The sequence below is a fragment of the Hordeum vulgare genome, chromosome 6H (genome assembly GCF_904849725.1).
Source record: "Hordeum vulgare subsp. vulgare chromosome 6H, MorexV3_pseudomolecules_assembly, whole genome shotgun sequence".
In the NCBI taxonomy this organism is placed as follows: Eukaryota; Viridiplantae; Streptophyta; class Magnoliopsida; order Poales; family Poaceae; genus Hordeum; species Hordeum vulgare.
The window spans coordinates 424,268,173-424,275,792 of record NC_058523.1 but is presented as its reverse complement, the minus strand read 5'-3'; the positions used below and the strand labels follow the sequence as shown (position 1 = coordinate 424,275,792).

The 7,620-nt window shown below is 40.8% G+C and overlaps 1 pseudogene; it reads right to left on the bottom strand.

Annotated features, from left to right (window-relative positions):
• Positions 1-2,924: 2,924 nt before the first annotated feature.
• LOC123405559 lies at positions 2,925-3,743 on the bottom strand (annotated as a pseudogene).
• Between the last annotated feature and the right edge of the window lie 3,877 nt (positions 3,744-7,620).

Here is a 7,620-nt window from a genome sequence, read left to right as displayed (position 1 = left end):
TGCTTTCTCGAGGGAGGAAGCGAGATCGATGGTGGAAGGAACATCTGGGGGCGTTGACATCGACGAGGCTACGGCTCTGCGTCTGCCTGCGTGCATCTCCCCGAGGTCTCGTTACGGTTTACTTACATGGGCGACCTGACGGGCTGCTCCTTCAAGGGTACTTCAACGAACCTACGTTCCTAGGCTGGCAGTTTACTCTATGTAGGTAGGTCAACAACGTTATTATACGGATCCGTTATTTATATCCTAATCTAATCTAGCAATGAGATAGCACATGAAATGTATATAGGCGGCTTCCCGGTGCAGAAGTACGGAGCAATCCTTGCCGTAAGTGGCGGATCCAGGACGGAAACGACAGAAATGCACCATGTGTTTTACGACGCTGTTAAGCAGCAGCACGGCAAAAAAAAAAAACCTAATACTTGAGTTGCGTTTGATACTAGTAGACTGTCTGTGCGTTGTCACGAAATTTGTACTGATTGCTTGTCAAATTTAACATGGATTGAAAAGATAGTCAATAACAAAAAAATAATAATTAAAATCCACTTTACTTGCAATGTATTTCGTTAAAGAAATGAAACATTGAACTCTTTATTATGCACTTCATTGCAAATGTTAATAACACTTGAATGTCTTTGTTATGTATTCTTAAGATTAGATCATCTCATGAAAGCTTGTGTATTGTTATTATCCACTAATTGAAGACAAACACATGGAGTATTTTGTTCCCCTTAAACAAATGTTGGAAGATGTTATGACCAGATACTTGATTGGAATATGAAATTGCCTATCTTCTAGAACATGTAATTCACCATTTAGATACTACTACAACAAAATACATCGATATTGAATAACATTTATTTATACTTTTATAATGTTATGATAAATTCATTGATGATTTTCTTCTAATTTTTTTTGAGTGGTGAAACGTCAGATTTGATATAACGGTTCAAGAGTAACTCACATAAGACTCAAAAGGAAATGTGTGTGTCTCTTGTAGTGTGAACTCTGACATAAACCAACCGAAGGGAAACCTAATTCGGCACACACTCAGACTTTAAGCTCAAATAAAAATTTAGCCTTGTTATTCACAATTGATGTTGCATGTGATTCATCACACGCAACATCAATTGTGAATAACAAGGCTAAAATTTCCCCAGAGAATATGCCATCACAAGTTTACAACTGATATACTTGTATATGGTACCTTGCTAGAAGGAAAAGGATAACTGCTATGCTTGCCTCAAAATCAGAATGGATGGTAAAATTACATAGAGTTGTTTTTCCATTTGGAAGATACAACTTTTGCAAGGAACTGTGTCAATGAATTCCCACAGAAAATATAGTGTAGGATTCCGGAAAATGTAATAGCACACTAAATCGTATTTATGAATGCGTAGGTATCTGGACTCTTTAGAAGAAATGGATAGAGGAGATGAGCGTTGTCCAATGCAGGTTCTATTGTACATGTATTTTTATACAAAAATTATCGGAAACAAAGGAACAAAATATGTTTGAGTAGGTAACAAAATTTGTTTTAGAAGATGATGACTTCCTAATATTGAAGCACATAACTGATCTCTACTAATTAGTAGGAGATGTATCGGAGGTACAAGAGAACAATGAAGAAATAGGTTTAATTCTGTTACTCACAAACTACATGTAGAACATTGAGAAGATCCTCGTTAATCAAGCTTACAACATGGAGCATTGAAAAATCATACTCTCGTGTTGCTAGCTAGTGTTGAGAACACATTTGTAGCAATTAGTATTGAAATGTTCTCCTTGATAGGTTCATGAAGAATGCCAGCAATGAGAACCTCATCCAGTATTTTGGCCTGAAAATTTCACCATTGGTACTCATGGGAATTAATCATCATGAAAAAGAATGGTATAAATTTTGCAAGAAATTTCATATAACTCGATTGCCGGTTCTTCATTGTCAAAATTTTAGCATATATGTGAATATTAAATGGACCTCACATACCTAAAGAAATTAGGAGAAAACACTAAGGGGCTATTTGGTTGGAGACTCAAATTGCCAAACCTAAGGTTAGTCGCTAGCCACTCCTATGGCTTGCCACATTGTGTGGCAAAATCAGATTGTTTGGTTGCTAGCCATGCCTTAGGTTAGGTGTGGCAGATTTTGTGTGGTGTGTGTTTGGATTGCTGCGAGAGATGTTTGGCAAAAATATCTGGCTCGTGTTTGGTTTCCTGACGCATGTGGTTAGAATCACTTTAGTGCTACAGTGATAAGATTATACCATTTGTGTTTCAAACTAATCAGAGTACAACATGCTCTAGTAAATGTAAGAAGATTTGGTCACAATATTGATAACCATAAAAAATAACATGGATCATTTTCTGTTAAATACCATCTGTGCAAAATAAGTCAAAACCACAATTCATTATCAAGATACAAAATAAGATAGATGCATGCAAATTCCACCCATCATTCATGAAGTCATGAAGTAACAGTCCTGACCATAGCATATGTTCCAGCCACCTTACATTAAAAGTGTTTCACTACACATCAAAAGATCAATAGTTGTAGCACAATTCAACTCCCAAAAACAGAAAGCAGACACACCGCATGTTATCACCTACTAAATACCAAAAGTTGCCCTCTTCTAAACTTCACAAGTTGCCCTCTTCTAAACATCACAAGTGAGCACCTAGGAAACCACACAGGTTGCTACCTCCTAAACATCATCTTTTTGAAAGAACTTCCAAACCCAAGTTTAAAAAGTTTTGTCACTTGCACAACATAACCAACCACGCAAACCTTCATTGTCCTTGCTAGACAAGTGCATACCAACAATAACTCTTTGATCCATGGTAATTGGGAGTACCTCCAACCTCTGCCATAAACTAGCATATGGGTCAATAATTTGGGGCATTTGAGGAGCACAGGCATCAAGGGATTACTGGAGGGCCTTCAATGTAGAGTTGATTTCTTCAGCCGACTCCGTGAAACGACACTTCTTTTTTTGTGGCTTCTTAGTAGGTGACCCGCTACCTCTTGGACGCTTCGTACCAACTCGGCTAGTGCTAGATGAGGAATTATCAGCACTTACATGAACTGGAGGTCTTTTAGGACCATATTTTGTTGGCAGAGTGTCAGAATCCTCCTCAAGAGGGCCCATGTTGTGGATAGCAACTAAGGTCATACAACCCTTCATCATTATCTGAGTCATCAGAATCAATTATGCATGTATGCTGATCCATGGCCAAAGAACCATCAGCACTAGTGCCGGTGAATAGCTTTTGCATCTCATAGTAGAACTTGATGGGCTTAGAAACCAAATGCCTTGCTCTATCCTACATTACAAGCACACAAAATCAAGTTCCCAAATGCAATAGCCATAATAAGTTTCAAAAAATAAACTAAATTATACGTACATTGAGGCAAGACTTTTCAGACTCAGAAATGATTATGACACATCTAATATCATCAAAAACGTTGCCACTCTTGTTGATTGCTGCAGCAATGTACTTCCAATTTTCTTTGTAGTGTGTGAAGTGTCGATCAACTTGAGCAATTGTCACCCCATACCAAATTTTCTATTTAAAGCATCAACACACTTCATGAGATGATGCTTCCTGAACCTAAATCCTGCATGTTCTTCCTTCATGTATTCAATGAACCAATCTAGCATAAACTTGGTCTGATCATCAGCCCAAGAAATGGTCCTCTCATGAGAGCACCCACCACCATCATCCTTCCCCTTCCCCTTAGCCATCGTTGTTTCTCATTGAGTCAGTCATTTTAATACATATGGTTTAGGCGTGACACCCTTTCGACATCTCGTTCGAACATGGGAGCAGAAGTTATAGATTTTCTCCACATGTAGTACTGATAATAATGCATGTAATATTGTAAGCATAATGTCCATCGGTCCGTCGACGAAACAATAAAATTGTTAAAAAAATCTATGATGGCATCATTGAGTGGAACAGTATAGTATAAAATTTTCATCCAACACAAATATAAACAATTAAATAGATTACATAGGAAATAATTTTTTTAATACATCTCTAAGAAAATAACACATAGATATGCCCAATCTTACATTAGCATCACATATTTTACAAGAAATTACTTATGTATGATCTCACTCATACAAATATGCAACAATTCCAAAAGGGGATTACGGTATTACCTTGCTCTAACAAAGAATTGACCTTTGATTATAAGGAGGAAGACGTAGATGCAAGAGGGGCAGAACCAAGCAACTGCTAGACTAGCAAATCCCCGAGATCACGGAAGAAGGATGCTATTTTTCTCTTGAAAAATCAAGAACTCCCAGATCTGCATGTATGAGGTGAATAGTAGGCGATGAGACAAAGAGTATGGATGAGATGGAGGAGATGAATAGTGCGACGGTGAGGATTTTGACATGGGAAGAGAAGGTCGATTGCAGTGGCGAGCTTCTCCTCAGTTGGATCGATCAGGGAGAGAAGAACTCCCAGCCATGGCGGTCAGGATTGTGAGGAGCAGAGTTTTGGGATAAGGAAACATGGAAGCAACATTTTTATTAATCAGGTCGGCGGGGATTTTCGCGGCGGATTTGGCGCGCCACACGGAGTGTGGCGGGCAAATCAAGCGCCACACATTTGGTGAAATTTTCTACGCAGTGGCGAGCCTAACCTTGATGGAGAACCAAACACTTGCCAAAGAAGTCATGGCACGCCTCACCTTAGGCGTGACAAGCTTAGGCTGGGAACCAAACAGCCCCTAAGACTACAGTGTGATGACCCACAAGTATAGGGGATCTATCGTATTCCTTTCGATAAGTAAGAGTGTCGAACCCAACGAGGAGCAGAAGCAAAGGACAAGCGGTTTTCAGCAAGGTATTCTGTGCAAGCACTGAAATTATCGGTAACAGATAGTTGCGGGATAAGATAATTCGTAACGGGTAACAAGTAACAATAGTAACAAAGGTGCAGCAGGATGGCCCAATCCCTTTTGTAGCAAGGGGACAAGCCTGTACGAACTCTTATATAAGGTAAAGCGCTCCCGAGGACACATGGGAATTTCTGTCAAGCTAGTTTTCATCATGTTCATATGATTCACGTTTGCTACTTTGATAGTTTGATATGTGGGTGGACCGGTGCTTGGCCGCTGTCCTTACTTGGACAAACATCCCACTTATGATTAACCCCTCTCGCAAGAATCCGCAACTATGAAAGAAGAATTAAGACAAAGTCTAACCATAGCATTAAACTGGTGGATCCAAATCAGCCCCTTGCCAAGCAACGCATAGACTAGGGTTTAAGCTTCTGTCACTCTAGCACCCCATCATCTAATTATTACTTCCCAATGCCTTCCTCTAGGCCCAAATAATGGCGAAGTGTCATGTAGTCGACGTTCACATAACAACACTAGAGGAAAGATAACATACAACACATCAAAATATCGAAAGAATACCAAATTCACATGACTACTTATAGCAAGACTTATCCCATGTCCTCAGGAACAAACGTAACTACTCACAAAGCATAATTATGTTCATGATCAGAGAGGTATTGAATAGCACTAAGGATCTGAACATATGATCTTCCACCAAATAATCCAACTCGCATCAACTACAAGGAGTAATTAACACTATTGGCAACCTTACAAGTACCAATCGGAGTCGCAAGACGGAGATTGGGTACAAGAGATGAACTAGGGTTTTGAGATGAGATGGTGCTGATGAAGATGTTGATGGAGACGAGTCCCCTCCGATGAGAGGAGTGTTGGTGATGACGATGGCGACGATTTCCCCCCTCCGGGAGGGAAGTTTCCCCGGCAGGACGGCCTTGCTGGAGCTCTAGATTGGTTCTGCTCAAGTTCCGCCTCGTGGCGGCGGCGTTTCTTCCCGAAAGATCTCTCTTGATTTTTTCTAGGATGAAACCATCTATATAGTAGAAGATGGGAGTGATACGTCTCCAACGTATCTATAATTTTTTATGGTTCCATGCTATTATCTTGTCAACCTTTGGATGTTTTGCATGCCTTTTATATATTTTTTGAAACTAACTTATTAACTCAATGCCAAGTGCCAGTTCCCGTTTTTTCCATGTTTTTGACCCCTTTCAAAGGAGGATTTTGAACGGAGTCCAAACGGAATGAAACTCCCAAAAATATTTTTTCCGGAATAGAAAAAGATCGGGGAGCCGGAGAATCATGGCAGGGGGCCACCAGGGACCCCACAAGCCCTCATGGCGTGGCCAGGGGGGCCCGCGCCCCGTGGCTTGTGGGCTCCCTCAGGCTCCTTTGCCCTAGGTTTTGCGCCTATATATTCTCAAAAATTCCATAAAAAAACAGGAGATCATCGGAACTACTTTTCCACCGCCGCAAGCTTGTGTCTCCGCAAGATCCCATCCGGGACACGTTCTGGTGCCCTGCCGGAGGGAGGATTCGGATACGGAGGGCTTCTTCATCAACATCATGACCTCTCTGATGATGCGTGAGTAGTTCACCATAGACCTACAGGTCCATAGCTAGTAACTAGATGGCTTCTTCTCTCTCTTGGATCTTCAATACAAAGTTCTCCGTGATCTTCATGGAGATCTATCCGATGTAATCTTCTTTTGCGATGTGTTTGTCGAGATCTGATGAATTGTGGATTTATGATCAGATTATCTATGAATCTTATTTGAGTTTCTTCTGATCTCTCTTATGTATGATTTCATATCCTTGTAATTCTCTTCGAGTTGTGGGTTTTGTTTGGCCAACTAGATCTATGATTCTTGCAATGGGAGAAGTGCTTGGTTTTGGGTTCATACCGTGCGGTGACCTCACCCAATGACAGAAGGGGTAGCGAGGCACGCATCACATTGTTGCCATCAAGGGTAAAAAGATGGGGTTTTCATCATTGGTTTGAGATTATCCCTCTACATCATGTCATCTTGCTTAAGGCGTTACTCTGTTCGTCATGAACTCAATACACTAGATGCATGCTGGATAGCGGTCGATGCGTGGAGTAATAGTAGTAGATGCAGAAAGTATCGGTCTACTTGTCTTGGACGTGATGCATATACGTATGATCATTGCCTTAGATATCGTCATGACTTTGTGTGGTTCTATCAATTGCTCGACGGTAATTTGTTTACCCATCGTGATATTTGCTATTTTGAGAGAAGCCTCTAGTGAACACTATGGCCCCGGGTCTACTCCACACCATATTTTCAGCCTTACTCTTTTTCTTCGTTGCACTTTCCGCCTTCAGATCTCACTTTGCAAACAATCTTGAAGGGATTGACAACCCCTTTACGGCGTTGGGTGCAAGCTCTTTTGTGTTTGTGCAGGTACTCTGGACTTGACGAGATTCTCCTACTAGATTGATACCTTGGTTCTCAAACTGAGGGAAATACTTATTGCTCCTGTGCTGCATCACCCTTTCCTCTTTGAGGAAAAAAACCAACGCAAGCAAGTCTCCGTCAACGTGTCAATATCTGGCGCTGTTGTTTGAGAAGTAGGAGAAGGATTACTGGCACCGTTGCCGGGGAGGATCAAGTCAAGAACTCATCCAAGTATGTGTCGCAAACACATCTCTTGCATCTACTTTGTTTGCCAGTTGCCTCTCGTTTTCCTCTCCCGCACTTCACAATTTGCCTTTTTCGTTTGCCTTT